Raw genomic sequence first — 17327 nt, 5'->3', positions numbered from 1 at the left:
TTGCTTTTCTGTTTCCCACAGATGAGGTTTTTGTTGTTTGTTTGGTGTGTATGTGTATGTATGTGGTTGGGTTTTCTGTCTGGTTTTTTTGTTTTGTTTTGTTTTTTTGAGATAGTCTCACTATGTAGCCCTGGCTGGTCTCGAATTCACCATGCAGACCAGGCTGGTCTCAAACTCACAGGGAAGTGCTGGGATCAAAGGCATGTGTCACCATGCCTGGCAAGTAACCTGTTTTCACTCCCTGTTTCATTTCCCTTTCTTTGGTAGAAGCAAAGCAGCATTTACTGTTCTCAAAACTCACCTTCAGTTCTGAGGTCTGGGAAGAAGGAAATTCTTAGAGCAGGTTTACTACCAAGCCTGAGAACCTGAGTTTGATCCTTGGGACTCACATGGTAGGCAGCAGACTCCCTACAAGTTGTCCTCTGATCTTTCCTGACCTCCACATAGGTACCGTGGCACTCATATGCATGTGAGCGAGCAAGCACGCGCACACGCACACGCACACGCACACGCACACACACACACACACACACACACACACACACACACACACACACACTAAATGAATGAATAAATGTAAATTTAAAGTAATTTAAGAAGCAAGTTCCTCAGGTCAGGCCTCCCATGAGTTGCCTCTCAGGGAGAGAGCTTGACCTAAGACTCTGTCCTTTACTCTCTTCCTACCTGCCCCTTTACAGCCTCCTGGCTTTTCCAGAAGACAGTGAGATCTACAGACAACAGAAACTACCTCCCAAGCCCCCTCCCCACCCCAAATCCAACTCATTTCTCTCCGGAAGTTTTATGTCAGCTCAAGTCATGGGAAAGAGCTGTACCCTTGGTAAGATGTGGACTGATCCCCAGAGAACCACACTCATACTCTTGATGCTTTCCTCCATCACTCCCAGGGCAGTACCCAAGGACAGACAGCCGCAGGGGACACTCCACACACACATACATCCCAGGCCCTGTCCCTACCCCCTGGAACCAAAAAGAGTTAGCACCATGGCAGAGCAGCTGGCTTAGCTAAGGCTAGAGAAACACACGTGGAGGAGGGCCCCTTCCCCAGCTCCAGCTAATGTGGCATTTTCAGCCCTCACCCCGCAGGGCGGGCGGGCGGGCGGGCGGCATGGGAATGGTCCTACTGTGGAGTCTAGAGCCTCCTCCCTCGTTTACTTACCTCTGAGTCCCCATCAGCATTTGGGAAGACGCAAGCTGAGTAAGACACAAGGAGTCTCAAAAATCCCCCAGACCCAGAGACCAAATTTAAAAGCTCCAGAGAAGCAGAGTCAAGTCCTGCAGAGGTCAGAGCTGGCCCTCGGCCCTCCTGTGGTCATCACTGCCCCGAAGCTGGCCTTTCTTCCCACTCTTTCCTTCTCAGTTCTGCAGATGCATCCCAGCTCCAGCCCTGCTCTGCCAGGAGCTCTGCCACCACTCTCCAGGCTGGTTCTGTCCCCTCAGACTCAGGAGGAAGGTTGCAGAGACGGAGAGTCACCAAGGAGATTGGATCAACATCCAGGAAGGCCAAGACAAAGAAGCTACTGGCCCTGGACAGTGGTGCTTGCCATGGTGGAGTCTCAGTCTGTAGATTTAAGGGTCCATCCCGAGGGTATGTGGCTGTGTCTCTTTAAGCATCAGCCTCTTTTAAGCCAAGTTCTTTCTGCAGTCAACTCCTGTTACCACCAGTCCTGCGGCAGAGAACAAGGACTCCCAGGTGCCATCTGGTGGCCAAACACAGTAGCACCTCAGCCACACGAGGTGTTCTACATAGGCAGTCTCCAAGGGCTTGGACTCAAATCTCAGCTCCTCCACCAGACTCTATCTAGGGCTGCAGGTTACCACTGTGAGCAAAGAGCCTGAGAAAGTGTTGTAAGCAGAGTACACTCCCATAGGATAAATCCTCCAGTAACATCTCTTTAAAGGATAATTTTTATTTTTACTCATGCGTATGCTTATGTATCTGTGTGGTGGTATGTGCACGTGTATGTGGGTGCCTGCTGAGTACAGATTCCCTTGGAGCTGGGAGTTAACAAGCAGTTGTAAGCCTTGTGACATGTGGGTGCTGGGCATTGAACCCAGGTCCTCTGGAAGAGCAGTAAGTGCCCTTAACTGATAAGCCATCTCTCCAGCTCCTCCAGTAACATCTTAAATGAGGAGACTTCCTTACCTCCCTGCTTGCCAGCTACAGGGGCTTGAGACAGCTGAACGTCACCTTGTCCTGTCATCACGAGACAGAGGTTCTTAACGGGGAGGGGAGTAGCTGCCATTGCTGTACCAAAAAGTATTTTTTAAATGTGAAGGAGCAGGGCCTTCAATAGGCAGAAGCCAGGAATGCCAAAGGAAGCCTGTCCTTCATGTCAACAGTATTGAGGACCCTCCAAGGTTAGCACAAAGAGAATGGCTCCTTGGCAAACTCCAGAACCCACTTTCTTTTCCCCATAATGCTGCCTTTGGTGTCTTCCCTATCCAAACACAAATGGGTCAGAGGCCAACTTAGAGTCAGTTCTGGATTCTTTCCTTCACCCCATGGGTCCTGGAGATCCAACTCAGGCTGTCAGGCTGGCCAGCAAGCTCTTCTACCCACTGAGTTTGCCATCTTGTCGGCCCAACATCATCTTTCTAAATGTAGAGGGTGAGAGGAGGTTGATCTGGTCCAGGCCACTTCTACAAGGGCTGCCAGTGCTCAAGGTTGTCCCCTGCCTAGAAGCCAAGCACATAAATCTGCACCCAGTCACCCTCTCTGGGTCACCACTACCCTGGAAGGGAGAAGCAGACAGGCTGGCAGGTCCTCAGGGGTCCAAAGCGGATCACTGAGAAACAACAAGACCACCCATCTCAGTCCCCTAAGGGACCACCACCCTGCTGTTCTTCACGTGGAAGGGGCTGACTCAGCCCAGCCATGCTCTCTGCTCAGGAACTGTCCCGGGTTTTTGTATCTCTCACATGATGTGCCTTCAGCTTCTCGTTACAGAACGGCGTGACTCTGAATTTCCTCTCCGCACCCCGTTCTAGGCTTCTCAGCTCGACTGCGCACACAAAATCTGATGCTGATAAGAAAGACCAAGACACGTGAGTCAGATCCTAGTGGAGGGAAAGTGAGGAAGAATGGGACCAGCAGCAGGAGTCGGTGAAAGTTGTAAAGGGTCTGTTGGTTTGAGCAGCCCCAGGCTCAGGGGGCTGCCGTCATAGACTTGAAGCGCTGGTGAAAGTCTCCCTGCATCCCAAAGCCACAGACAGGATGCTGTAGGACAACCCTAATATGCCACTCCTCTCTTTCTTTTTTTTTTTTTTTTTTGAGACAGGGTTTCTCTGTGTAGCTTTGCGCCTTTCCTGGATCTCGCGCCGTAGACCAGGCTGGCCTCGAACTCACAGAGATCTGCCTGCCTCTGCCTCCCGAGTGCTGGTATTAAAGGCGTGCGCCACCACCGCCCGGCGCCACTCCTCTCTTTCTAAGGCACACTCATGGCACTATCTAGAGAAAGGTGCATTATTTTCTCTCTTCCTTTTTCTTTCTGTGATGTAAAGGACCAAACCCTGGGTCTTGGGCATGCTGAGCTGCTGTTCTTCCCCTGAGCTACAACCCTAAGCCCCATTACTATTTTCATGGCCCATCAGGTCCTGTGGCCCTACCTGCATACCCCTTCGGATAACCTAGCACATCCACCCTGCTCCTTCCTGCTGTCGCCTGCCTTTGAACTTCTGTACGGGTTGATACAGCTGGTTAAAACGTTCTGCCCTCAGGGCCACAGAGGTGGCTCAGTGGTTAAGAGCACTTGTTGTTCTTGCAGAGAACCTGGGTTCAATTCCCAGCATCCACAGAGTGGTTCACAAATATCTGATCCAGGGGATCCAATGCCCTCTTTTGATCTCTGTGGCACCAGGCACACAGTGGTACACCTACATACGTGCAGACAAAACACCCATACACATAAAATAAATCTTTAAAAAAGTTAAAGAAAATGTCCTCTCCTTATCCTGGCATGGTGGCACATGCCCATTATTCCTGCACTTGAGAGGCTGACAGGAAGACACAGTAAGCACAAGGCCAGGCTGGCTGACATAATGAGACCCTGTCTCAAGAAAACAAATCAAAATACCGCTTCCTCCACTCTGCCTGAGCATCTCCTACTTACTTTATGGTGTTAATCTGAAATACCACTGCTTCAAAGATGCTTTCCCTAACAACCAAGCCGGGGAGACCTGCTTCTCTTTGTCTGATTCCTTGCTGCTCTTAAAAATCATTCAGGACCTGGAGAGATGGCTCAGTGGTTAAGAGTACTGGTTGCTCTTCCAGAGGACCTAGATTTGATTCTCAGCATCCACATGATGGCTAACCACCATCTGTAACTCCAGTTCCAAAGGATCCAATATCCTCTTCAGGCCTCCAGGGGCTCCAGGCCCACATATGGTGTCCAGACATACCCACAGGCAAAACTCCCATATGCATAGAATAAAGGCTTAAAAAATTTTAAGATCATTCAGGGCCATCCATCTCTTGCTAGACAGTGAGCTCTGTTCTTGGCAACCCAGTATGTTGTTCAAATAGTGGTTCAAGTGAATGGATGGTCCTTGGCTACGAAGAGCCTAGAATGAAATAATATTGATATTTAGCTAGCCAGGTTCCAACTGGAAATGAACTGGCCTGGATGGTTGACATGTGGCCACATCCTCTGAAATGACTCTGGGGGAACTAAAATCAGATTTGGGGCAGGACAATTGCTGCTCTAATTATTTTATAGCCGCTCACACGAAGCCCCAACTAAAATCTCCCCAGTGCACAGCCTCCCCTGCGAAGCAGCCAACATCCTTGGTCGTACTCTTTTCCACCCAATCAGGTTCCAACATGGAAATAGAATAGAAACCTAGAAAGGATTCAGCCCACTAAGGGAATTTCAGTCTCTGTAGCTGGAGTCTTTCTCCTAGACCTGCCCCAAATTTACAAGGCAATTTGATTTTGGAGTAGGGAAATGAACTGATGCTTTCATGGAGGAAGACGGCCTCTGGAGGCAGTCCGTTTGGCCTGAATCCTCTGCTCTCGGTAGGGTGGAAAGCCTGGGAATCTGTGGAAGAAGATTTGGGATGCTGTCAGTGATGCTGAACTGCTTTGCCTAAGGTGCTACAGGCTGAACCAGGAAGCCTCCCAGAGTGACTTAATGCACTCACATCTCCAGAAGTCCTGTAACCATCAGACTGGAAACCTGCTTTTCAGTTCAGTGATGGGAGAAGTTGATGGAACCTGATTCTGGACTCGTGCCCACTCAAAAGAACCTAGTTTGAGGGGGTCTACAGGAAGTCTGGTTGAGAATGTGGGGGGTGGGGGTGGGGGTGGGGCTCAGCTAAGGAGACCTTCTGTAATGCTATGTGCCTGGGTCCCCAGTGACTGCTGAGTGGGCCATAGAATCCCAGAGAATACAGGACTCATCTGGTCTATTGGGGCTTGCAAGGTTTCATTTATTGGACCTTTACCCCAGAAAATCACATGACGCTATCAGGGTCCATACTCCAGATGGTTAGTATGTGCATGCATGCACGTCTGTCTGTCTGTCTGTCTATGTAAGCTGTAAGTAAGCAGTCTATTATTGAGCTATATACCCAGCTCTTTTATTTTCCTTCTCTCCCTCCCCCAGGTGTCTAATCTGAGATTCCTGCCAGTGTAAGGATGTTATGGTGTGTTTAACTCACTTCAGGTCCTATCTCTCCTCTCCTGTGCTATGGTTTGAACATAATCTGTGCCCCACTGGACTCATGCAAAAGTCTAATTTGCAAAGTCACATGTTAATATTAAGAGGGTAGAAACTTAGGGCTGAAGAGATGGCTAAGCTGTTAAGAGTGTGTATTGCTCTTGCAGAGGAGACCTAAGTTTGGTTCCTAGCACCCACACCTGAAAGTCAAAACCACCTATAACTCCAGCTCTCTCTCTCTCACACACACACAGACAGACAGACAAAGGCAGAGAGTGACAGAGACTCACATACATACTTAAATAAATCCTTTTAAACAGAGGGTAGGAAATCTGCATATGGTCTTTAGAAGTGGGGACTTTGCTTTGTCTTGCTGTTTGTTTGCAGTGTTGGGGATGGAACCCAGGGCCTCACATTCTAGACAATCATTCTCCCAAGAAGAGAGAACTCTGGGAAATGGCTGGGTCATTAAGGGAGAGTTTCAGGATCGAATCCCAGTGGCTTTATGCAGAGGGAGAGTGACAACACAGAGATGCATGTGTGCTCCTGCCATGACATCATGACGTCAAGGTGACCCATCATCAGGACCTAGGCTGTGCTGTGTGGACTTCCAGAGCTGGGAGGCAAATAAAACCCTTTATCAAGTGGTCTGCCTCCGGAACTTTATGGTAACAAAAGGCCAGTACACCTAGAGAGAGGTATTAATGAGAAGAGTGGGGAAAAAAAAGAAAAAGAAAAAAGAGAAATATGCCTGGAAATCTCAAAGAGCCCAGGTTGATGCCTGGTAGATCCAGAGAGTAGCCTGGAGAGTGTGTTATGGTGTTGGGGAATATTATTTTAAGGTGTGTTACTTTTGTTTATGTTGCATTTGTTTAACTCTGTGAAGCTGTGTTACTGTGCCTGTCTAAAACACCTGATGGTCTGATAAAGAACCAAACGACCAATAGCAAGACAGGAGAAAGGATAGGCGGGGCTGGCGGGCAGAGAGAATCTATAGAGGGAGAAATCTGGGAGAAAGGAGGAAAAGTAAGTAGCCAGAGGAGGAAGAGGAGGAGGACTCCAGGGCCAGCCACCCAGCAAGCCACAGAGAAAGAGTAAGATTTACAGAAGAGAATGAGAAAAGGCCAGAGGCAAAAGGTAGACAGGTTAGTTTAAAGTTAAGGAAAGTTGGTAAGAAACAAGCCAAGCTAAGTGAAGGGAAGGCTGGGCATTCATAAATAAGAATAAGCCTCTGTGTGTGATTTATTTGGGAGCTGGGTGGTGGGTCCCGAAGAGAAAAAGAGTAAAAACAAAGAAGAACATTATGGGGCAGGTGGTCACCATTTCCAACTGAGCTGATAACCAAATGCCTTCTGTCTTAGTCAGGGTTCCTATTGCTGAAATGAAATACTATGACCATAAAGCAAGTTAGAACCTGAGATCACTAGCCCAGGGTTGGCACCACCCACCATGGGCTGGGCCCTCCCCTATTGATCACTACCCACCATGGGCTGGGCCCTCCCCTATTGATCACTAATTGAGAAAATGTCTTACAGACAGATCTTATGGAAACATTTTCTCAAGTAGGGTTCCTTCCTTTCAGATAACTTTAGCTTGTTTCAAATTGGTATAAACTAGCCAGTACACTTTCTAAAGAGGCCTGGAATTTGAACTGAGGCCTGGAATGACAACTAATGTTTCACTGGCAAAGATAAAAGGGTGGAGAGGCAAGGCATTCTGGGAAAGAAGGAAAAGTGTGAACAATTACAGAGTCAAAAATGAAGGTGGAGAGCTAGACACCTGGAAGACTGAGGCAGGGATCACTTATGCCCGGAGTTAGAGACCAGTCTGGACAACACTGTGAAATGCTGTCTTAAAAAGAAAATGGGAAGAAGGCTGTGGATGTAGCTCACTTGGTAAAGTACAGGCTAAGCATGCAGAAAACCTTGGGTTTGAGCCCCAGCACCACATAAAACCAAATGTGGTGGTGTACACCTGTAATCCCAGCACCTGCGGAGAAAGGCAAGAAGATCAGAAGTTCAAGGTCATCCTCTGAAACACAGCAAGTTGGAGGCCAGCCTGAGATATACGAGACAAGGAGAGGGGGAGGAGGAGGAGGAGGAGGAGGAGGAGGAGGAGGAGGAGGAGGAGGAGGAGGAAAAAGAAAAGGCATGGGGGAACTAGAAGGGGTCCCTGAAGAAGGCTTGCTACTCACAGGTATTGCCTTAGCATGAGCTCAGAGATCTGTGGTGATTTGAATGAGAATGGCACTCCCCGTAGGCTCAGGTTTGAATGCTTGGTGTCCAGTTGTTGGAACTGTTTGAGAAGGATTGGAAGGTGTGGTTTTGTTGGAGGAGGTATATCACTGGAGGTGGGCTTTGAGGTTCCCAAATCCACAGCAATTAGAGAAGAGTTAGCGCTCTCTGCCTCTCGGTTATTGCCTCAAAATGCAAGCTTCCAGCTGTTGCTCCAGTGCCGTGCATGCCTGCTGTCCTAGTCCCTGCCATGAGGGTCAGGTACGGGCTCTCTGAAACCGTGAGTCCCTGATAAACTGTTTCTTCTATAAATTGCCTTGGTCATGGTGTTTTGTCACAGCAATAGAGAAGTAACTAAGACAATACCCAACAGAATCTGTAGCTCTTCTTAGACCTGACCTCTCCCCTTCAATGCACACCAGACCTTAGAAACAATTTCCCCTATTCAATTACTGAAAAGCCCTTTAGTTAACATGTCCCCAGTGTCACCAAGGTTTATGTTCTAGACACTGTGACTGTGTTAAACACATTGCTTTCACCTTTCTAGTATGTGATACCTCTTGTGGAAGACAGAATCATTTCCCCCACTTTGAAGAAGAGGTCCTGGGTCACAAGACCAGTAAAGGGTAGAGTGAAATTCACACTGTGGTCTGGCTACCAGTCTTGAGGCTTCAGCAAGCATCCTCACCAGATGCCCTATTGATAATTGCTGGTGAGAAACTGCACATCAGGCAGCACAGGTACAAGATGCTGATGTGAATTTATCAGCAGGGCTTTTTGTATGTTTTATTTCTCTTTGATTTTCTGACAGTTCCATACATACATACAATGTATGTAATCATATTCATTTTCCATTACCTTCTGTTATCCCATTTCCTTTTCCGCTGCACCCTTCTTCTTCCCATCTAGTCCCCAAGTGGCTACATCATTTAAGAAAATGACACACCCCCCTCCCTGCAGAAACCATTAACAATCAATAGCGCCTCAGGATGTGATGAGGCCTCATGGGCACCTCTTCTATCCATGATGGCATGTTGAAGGGCCCAATCTTGTGCATATATCTACTGCTGCTGTGTGTTCATGACTACAGTGGTACTCCTCCCAAGCAGGCTTCAAACTTTCAATCCTCCTGCCTCAGCTTCCTAAGTGCCAGGATTCCAGGATGTGCCTCCAAGACCAGTACCAGTAGAGCTCTTAAGCTGTTTGTCAAAGGAACTGGCAGGGCCAGAAAGGAATAAAGACAGACCCCTCTGTTTTCTCCTTTAAATGAGGTCTAACCCACCCTGGGGTCTTCAGGCATGATACCTGTGCCTAGAGGGTCCCTGGTGGTCTGGGCACTTAATGACTTTGGAGTTAACTAGTCTCTAGGCATCTCTCTCACACAGGCAGCCCTGAGCTGGCATAGACTCAACTAAGTAAGGATTATAAAGAAAAAGATGTTTCTTTTTCCTTTATGCTACTGGAGATGGAATCCAGGGCCTTTAAGTACATGCTTTACCACTGAGCTATACCCTCAGCCCATATAAGGAGCACTTTAATTTTTTTATAGTGTGCCAGCGTCTGTGTGTATGTGAGGAGTGTGTGGGTACACAGGTGCCACCATCCATGTACGGAGTCAGAGGATGACTTTCAGGAGTCAGTTCTCTCCTTCCCCTGCAGGTTCTGAGGACTGAATTCAGGCCATCAGGCTTGCACAGTAAGCACTTGTCCTGCTGACCATCTCACTGGCCCCACAGCGAACACTTCGAGGAAAAGTGTCTCAGGGGAACACAGGAGGAAACTGAGGTAATAGCTCTATAGCCTGCCCCACCCACCCCCTTCTCAAATTTCCATGCCTCTGCTGTCCAGAGCTTGAACTTTCTGGAACATTCTCTGTTCAGTGCTCTGAATAGGGAGGGATGCGTGCCATCCTGGGAGAAGACAACTCCACGTGACTCGCTTTCCTAAGGAGGTGCAGCTGGGCTTCTGAGAAACGCCCACCCAGGAACTGGAAACACAAAGGCAATGAGGCATTTCAGTTCCCTTACAGAGATAGCCACCAGGACAGGGGCCCTGGGCGGTGCTCGGGAGTTATCTGCTTTAGGAGGTACTCCTCACAAGCAGCAGCCATCCCTGGGCCCAGGGAGCATGTTAAGGGGGATAATTCAGAGCAATCAGAACACGGGCCCTGCCTGGTCTGCTCTAGGGTGATGGAGCAATAGCCTGGTGGCTCTCAAACCTCCGTCCCTGCCTGCCTCTGCCAGAGCAGGCCAGCGCCATGCCCAATTTTCATCTGACAGGCAGAGGGCTGAGGACACCAGGCCTGTGCCTCTTGACCACTCAGATAGCTCGGGCTCTAGGGACTTCCTCAGACACAGACATGACTCAGAGGAAACCTGGATTCCTTCTCAAGACCCAAAGTCTCCTAGACACCTCATTGCCCAATTCTTTATGTGCCACACTGACTTATCTCCCAGTTTCCTATTTCTGTATGATTGTGCAAGTTTCTCTCCTAAGAAGCCACATGTTTATCACATGATGGTAGCCACAGGCCACCAGCAGAGGAAGGAAGGATGCTGGGAAGTCTCCTATTCTGGATCCCATTCTAGTTCAAAACTGTGGGTAGTGCCATCATTCTAAGCTTTGGCTCCCCCCAGGGGACCATCAGAGGCCAGGATGAGATCACAACTCAGCTTTCAGTTCCGCAGAAGGCAGTTTCCATGTTCCTTTCCTCTACATACTTAGGAGGACCTGGACTCCAAGCCCTCCCTTCCCCTCAGATCTCTAACTTCGAGGGGCAAATGTGCCCTAAGACCACGAGATCAGAGCATGCTGTAGGAGACATGTGCTGTTGCTGCATCTGACTGACCAGCACCTCAATGCTTGGGTGAGTTCTTCAGGGTCCCTTTAGGAAAGCAGAGCTGTCTTTCTCTAGGGTTTCAGGGTTGTTTTTGTAAAAAAAAGACCCTCTCTGCGTCCCACCACAGTGAAGCAGAGAAGAGGAAGCTTACCACAGAGAGGCTCACTCTCTGGGAACCACACACAGAGCTGCATACATATGTAGGCCACACTTCCTCCCAGGCCTGACAGGAACCTTGACTTCTGCAAAGACCACTAAACCCCAACACCAGTACCCATGGGCACATCTGCCCACAGCTGAGCTGCTGAGGATTTCCAGTGTGACTTCAGGACCAAAAAAGGAAGAGGTCCTTCTCTTGCCAAAAAGTAGTATGGCCCTGAGACACAAACAAGTTGGCTTTCCATATGACTCACCTGATTCTACAAGCAAAGGTGTCTGCATCCAAGCACAAGGCACCCACTCCCCACACAGACCTTCATCCTCTCAGCAAGCTAGTGAGGGTGCAAACACTGCTTAGGAATTATCAGGGTTACAAATACCTTGTTTTAGAAAACAGTACCTCTCTCCAGCTCTGCAGGTGTCAGGGAGGGCTGACAGATGAAATGTGCCAAGGTCCTGCTACCAAGAAGGCCCAAGCTGCTGGCTCAGAAGCCACACCACAATTAGCATCCTGTCACTTGCTCATTTGTATGCATTTCATGTATCACAAGGAGGCCACAGAGAGCATGAAATATATCGGCTATTTTTTGTTTTGTGTTTCCGCTTGCTGAGCAAATGCTCTACCACTGAGCTATATGTCCAACCCCCTGGTTTAAAACATATTTTGTTATCACTATTTTTTTTTGTGTGTGTGTGTGTGTGTGGAGATGTGCACAAGTAGGAGTCAGAGGACAACTCTTAGGAGTTGGTTCTCTCCTGCCACCTTGTGGGATCCAAGGACTAAACTCAAGTCATCAGGCCAGCATGCAAGTTGCCTCTATTCACTGAACCAGCTCACCACACCCCTGTCCATAATTGTCTTAACTGCGTGTCTATTCAGTAATCTAATTTTCTCTGTTGTAAAAGCCATAGAGTCACAATAAAAATTCCTCCTGATGGGGGTTGGGGCTGCAGCTCAGGGACAGAGCTTACCTAACACACACAAAACCCTGCCACTGGGGGGTGGGAAATTCTTTTAAACAATAAAAGCAAACTATGACTCAAATGCACCACCCCACTTAGTACACAACAGGGTCATTACATCCTTGACATCAGAGAGGTTCTGCAGACAGCCCTGGAGTTTCTCAGCCTGATCATGGGTAGGTCCATCATCCTTCACTTCCTTCTCCTGTCCCATTACGTCAAGCAGGGTGACTTCTACATAAATGAGGAATCAGCATCACTCTGTTTAGGGCCTGTTTGCAAAAATGAGACCATGTGTGGGAACTCTAGTACATCATTCAAGTTTGCTCACAGCGTGAGATGTCCCTGATCTCTCTGGTGGGTAATGAGCATTGCTGGATTTTCAGTGCTGTCCAGGGCCACCAGGGATAAGGTCTGCCCTGTAGTGTTCCTTGATACAAAGCCAAGAACTTGAGCTAGTTCTTCCTTTGGGTTAGCAGTTCAAAGTTGTAGCATTTAATTGGGAAAAAGCCTTCTGTTATCCACTTTTCGAGGCTTACCCCCGCCCCCAAAGGCCTGTATCAGTGGCATTAGCTTTTTGGCAATGGAAACAGAGGAGATGGGATGCAGGAAGCATTGTTATGAACAAAGGCTTGGGTCCACCACACAAATCTCAGTCCCAACCTGACAGAAGACAGAGATGCTTTCCAGCCTTGTCACTCTGTGGACAAGGGAGTGACAGATATGCACAACACCCTCAGGCTGAGTCAGCTCTTAGTGGTCAGACATGAGATGGGGGGAGGGGGACTTTATGTCCTCACTTTTCTAACACAGTCTGGGCACATTCATTGGGAAAACTCTGAGAGAGAAAAACCTTGAACTTCTAGTTAATCATTCCAAGTGGCTGCAAACTTCATAGACATTTCTGACTTCATTTTAGTTTTTAAAGACAGGGTCTCATGTAGCCTAGGCTGGCCTTAAACTCATGATCCACCTGCTTCAGCATCCCTAGTTCTAGGACTGCAGGCATGTAGTTGATTTTATTTATTTTTAAGACAGGGTCTCACTATATTGCTCTGGTAGGCCCAGAACTCAGTATGTAGATCAGGTTGGCTTGGAACTCACAGATCTGCCTGCCTCTGCCTACCAAGTGCTGGGATTAAAAGTATGTGTCACTACACCCAAACAAGTATATGCTATCTCAATCAGCTCAGCATTTCTGACTTCAGAAGCCTCCACACAATCGTGATAAAATCAATGGCACCATGCAAGGCAGCTACCCAAGCCCACGTTGGTTTGAGGCAGTGTCTAGGTCAGTTCACCTACACAATGAGGCGTACGACACACTTGCCAGGAGGACACAATATTGCTAGTGTGGCTACTGACAAAGCTTCACTGATAGCCTGGGACTGCCCCAGCCCAGCTTGGGCCAGACATCAGGCAATCTTGTCAAAATGTTCCGACCTCCACCCCCAAGTCAGGAGTTTACAGGCCTAGTACTAAAGTAAAAACTGACAGTTTCTTTAATTTTAAAAGCAGGGATGCCAGCACAACATCAGCTCTCCTCTCATGCTCCCTGCCTGACCCAGCTGATGCTCCCATCCCTGGCTGGAGTGTAGAGCATCTAATTGCACTGGGCACCACTAGAGCGCATGTGCAGCATGCGTAGGGCATCATCTCTTACAGCTGTTCACACTAGCGTCAATGAGTTAGTGCCAGGGCTGCTGCTGAGGCTGCTGGAGAGTTTAACAGTGTAGCTCCGATGGGGGTCCTAGAAACCATGTATCAAGACTCAACACCTGCTGTCTCTTATTTAAACTCTCTGAACTTTGATTTCACTTGCTGTCAAATGAGAATAGCAGTGTTGTGGGATATTAGTTGAAGATATGTTACATTTGTTTATGTTGTGGAACATTTGTTTTAATGATGCAAAGATGTGTTGCATTCTTTTATGTTGCATTTGTTTAACTTGGTGAAGCTGTGTTACTTTGTCTGTCTAAAACACCGGATTGGTCTACTAAAGAGCTGAGTGGCCTATACCGAGACAGGAGAAAGGACAGGCGGGGCTGGCAGGCACCGAGAACAAATAGAAGGTGAAATCTGGGAGGAGAGATCAAGAAGAACAAGGGGAGGTGGACACAAGGAACCAGCCACCCAGCCAGCCACGGAGTAAGAGTGAAAGTCAGATTGCAGAAGTAAGAAAAGGAAAATCCAAGAGCCAAAAGGTAGACAGGATAATTTAAGGTAAGAAAAGCTAGCTAGAAATGAGCCAAGCTAAGGCCAGGCATTTATAAGAAAGAATAAGCCTCCGTGTGTGATTAATTTGGGAGCTGGGTAGCGGGCCCCCACAAGAGTAAGTGCCAAAAGAGCAAAAACAAATAAACAAAACAAACAAACAAACAAAAAATCAGCAACGTGACAGGACTTGAGAGATGGCTCAGCAGGCCAAAGTGCCTCACCCTAAAGTCTGAGGAGCAGAGTTTAATCCCCAGAACCCACATAAAGGTGGAAGGACAAGACTCCACAAAGTTATTCTTCAACTTCCACACACACACCATAGCACGTGTGCGCACTCACATATACACACGATGATAAATATTTTTTAATGATGATAGTCCCCTGTCCTGGTTAGTGTTTTTGTCAACTTGACACAAGCTAAAGTCATCTGAGAGGAAGGAACCTCAACTGAGAAAAGGCCTCCCCAAGATCAGGCTGTAGGCAGGTCTGTAGGGCATTTTCTTAATTAGTGATGGATAAAAGGATCTAGCCATTGTGGGTGGGGATGGCCTGGGCTGGTGGCCCTATGTTCTGTTAAAAAAGCAGGCTGAGTAAGCCATGAAGAGCAAGCCAGTAAGCAGCACTCCTCCATGGCCTCTGCCTCAGCTCCTATCTCCAGGTATCCTGCTCAGTTTGAGTTCGTGTTTTGGGCTTATCTCAATGAACTGTGATTCAGGATATGTAAGCCAAATAAAGCCTTTCCTCCCCTAGTTGCTTTTGGTCGTGGTGTTTCAACACAGCAATAGTAACCCTAAGCAAGACTCCCCCTTCAAAAGTGCCAGGGGGAAGCTGGAAGGATTGCTCAATGGTTAAGAGAGCATATACTGCTCTTGTAAAGGAACCGTCTTACTTTTTTATTGCTATGACAAGACACCACGATCAAGGCAATTTATAGAAGAGAGGTCATTGGAGCTTATAGTTTCAGAGGCTCCATGATCATGAGTCCATGATCATATGCCAGGGAGCATGACATCAGGTAGGCAGACATGGCACTGGAGCAGTAGCTGAGAGCTTATATCATGATCCACAAACACATGGCAAGAAAGGGCTAACTGGAAATGGTGACATACCTCCTCAGTAAGACCACACCTCCTAATCCTTTCCAAACAGTTCCACTAATTGGGGACTAAGCATTCAAATACATGAGCCTATGAGAGCCATTCTCATTCAAACCATCACAGGACCCAAGTTAAGTTCCCAAAACCTGTGTTGAGCAGCGTACAACCACCTGAAACTTCAGGGGATCTGACGCCCTCTCTGGCCTCATTGAGCATCTGCACATACACACACATACACACACACACAAAATGATGACAATGGTAATGGGCTCAACTGAGATGGTTCAGAGGACAAATGAGATAATTGATGAAAGACACCAAGCACAGGCATCCTAATCTCAGAGACTAAGAGTGCATACTGCTCTTACAGAAGACCTGAGTTCAGTTCTCAGTACCCGCATTGGGAAGATCATAACTGCCTGTGACTCCAGCCCCAGGGGGATTCAAATACCTCTGGCCTCTGTAAAACACTACACATACTACACACACCCACACACAGGTGTGTAGGACCACGCCATTCCTTGTTTTTTGTTTTTTTTTTTGTGGGGGTTTTATTGAGTGACAAAAGGTCTCACTACATAGCTCAGGCTAGCCTCAGACTTGTGAGCCACCTGCCTGCTAGCCCCTATTAAGTGTATTCCCTTTGTTGTGTTGGTATTCAAGAGTACCTAGAATAAGAAAAAGATCCGTCTAGAAAGAATACAATCCCTTCACCTTAAATTCAGAGCTGTCATGTTGGAAAGAGGCAAGGGCTTCTTGAGATTGACAAAGGTCTCTGAAAGATTTCAAAGACAACAAAAGATACAAATTTGAATTTAATATAAACTTTCTCAACAAGTGATTTTCTCCAGGGTACTAAAGTGAAGGCCCCTTCCAGAGCAAACCAAAAACTAAAGTCCAAAGACTCCAAGTGTCTAAATATGTTCAAAGAGATATGAGGATCATTTTCTACCAAAAAAAATATATAAACTTTGGAGCCAGGAAGGTAGGTAGAGGGTTTGCTAAAGTGTTTACCTACGCATGGAGCCCTGGGTTCAACTCTAGCACCACACATAAATTAGACACAGTAGTGTATGCCTGCAATCCGAGCACTCTGGAAGCTGAGGCAGGAGGATCAAAAGTTCAAGGCCATGGGTCTGTAGAGATATCTCAGGGGTGAGGAACACTTGCTGTTCTTGCAAAGGACCAGGATTCAGTTTCCAGCACTCACACTGTTGCTCACCAAGCATCTATGGCACACACAGGGTGCACATACATACATGCAGGCAAAATATTCAAACATATAAAATAAAATAATCTTAAAAAATTTTAGCTGAGTGGTGGTGGTGCATGCCTTTAATCCCAGCACTCCAGAGGCAGAGGCAGGCAGATCTCTGAGTTCGAGGCTAGCTTGGTCTACAGAGTGAGTTCCAGGACAGCCAAGGCTACATGGAAAAACCCTGTCTCCAAAACCAAAACAAAAACAGAATAAAATTAATTAATTAATTAAATTAAAAAAATAAAAGTTCAAGGCCAGACTAGATTACAGAGCAAGGCATTATCTTCAAAAAGCAAAAACAAAGAGGGCCTGGAGGGCCGGTTCAGTGGGTAAAAGCACTTGTTGCTCTTGCAGAGACTGAGGTTCAATTCCTAGAACTCACTTGGTGGCTCACAATCATCAGTAACTCTAGTTCGAGGGGGTCTGATACCCTCTTCTGACCTCCTTGGGCAACAGGCACAAATGTGGTGCACAGATAAACGCTCAGGGCAAAACACCCATACACATAAAATAAATATATCTCAAAAATTGTTTTAACCTTAGAATTAGAAGCTAGGCCAGGGGAGTCAGGGGTAGAATTAGCTCAATAGTAGAGCACATGCTCAGCATATATGATGTCCTGGGTTTGGTTCCTATCCCCCCCCCACCCCTCCCCATACACACAAAATTAACTTGGGATAGGCTGGAACATTATAGTAAGATCCTAAGATCATGTTTCAATCAGAAGAATGTCTGTTTTATTTGTTGTTTGGTTGGTTTTGGTTTGGTTTGGTTTTGAGACAAGGTTTCTCTGTGTAGCCCTGGCTGTCCTAGCACTCTGTAGATCAGGCTGGCCTTGATTTCAGACCTCTACCTGCCTCTGCCTCCTGAGTGCTGGCATTA

The 17327-nt window shown here is 47.4% G+C and overlaps 1 protein-coding gene across 2 annotated transcripts in view; it reads right to left on the bottom strand.

Annotated features, from left to right (window-relative positions):
* The window catches only part of Abr (ABR activator of RhoGEF and GTPase), a 205111-nt gene that overhangs the window by 153800 nt on the left and 33984 nt on the right, over window positions 1–17327 (bottom strand). The window contains exon 1 of one of the 2 annotated variants that reach the window (XM_052756000.1): window positions 1178–1606. The exons of the other annotated variant lie outside the window; for it this stretch is intronic. The gene's annotated coding sequence lies outside the window, so the exon portion shown is untranslated. Of the gene's footprint in view, window positions 1–1177; window positions 1607–17327 lie in introns of those variants that run through there. 2 annotated transcript variants of the gene reach the window in all.

Source organism: Peromyscus californicus, unplaced genomic scaffold (genome assembly GCF_007827085.1).
Source record: "Peromyscus californicus insignis strain IS unplaced genomic scaffold, ASM782708v3 Scaffold_3__1_contigs__length_106647218, whole genome shotgun sequence".
In the NCBI taxonomy this organism is placed as follows: Eukaryota; Metazoa; Chordata; class Mammalia; order Rodentia; family Cricetidae; genus Peromyscus; species Peromyscus californicus.
The sequence above is the reverse complement of the archived record's forward strand: the minus strand, read 5'-3'. Positions and strand labels throughout refer to the sequence as shown.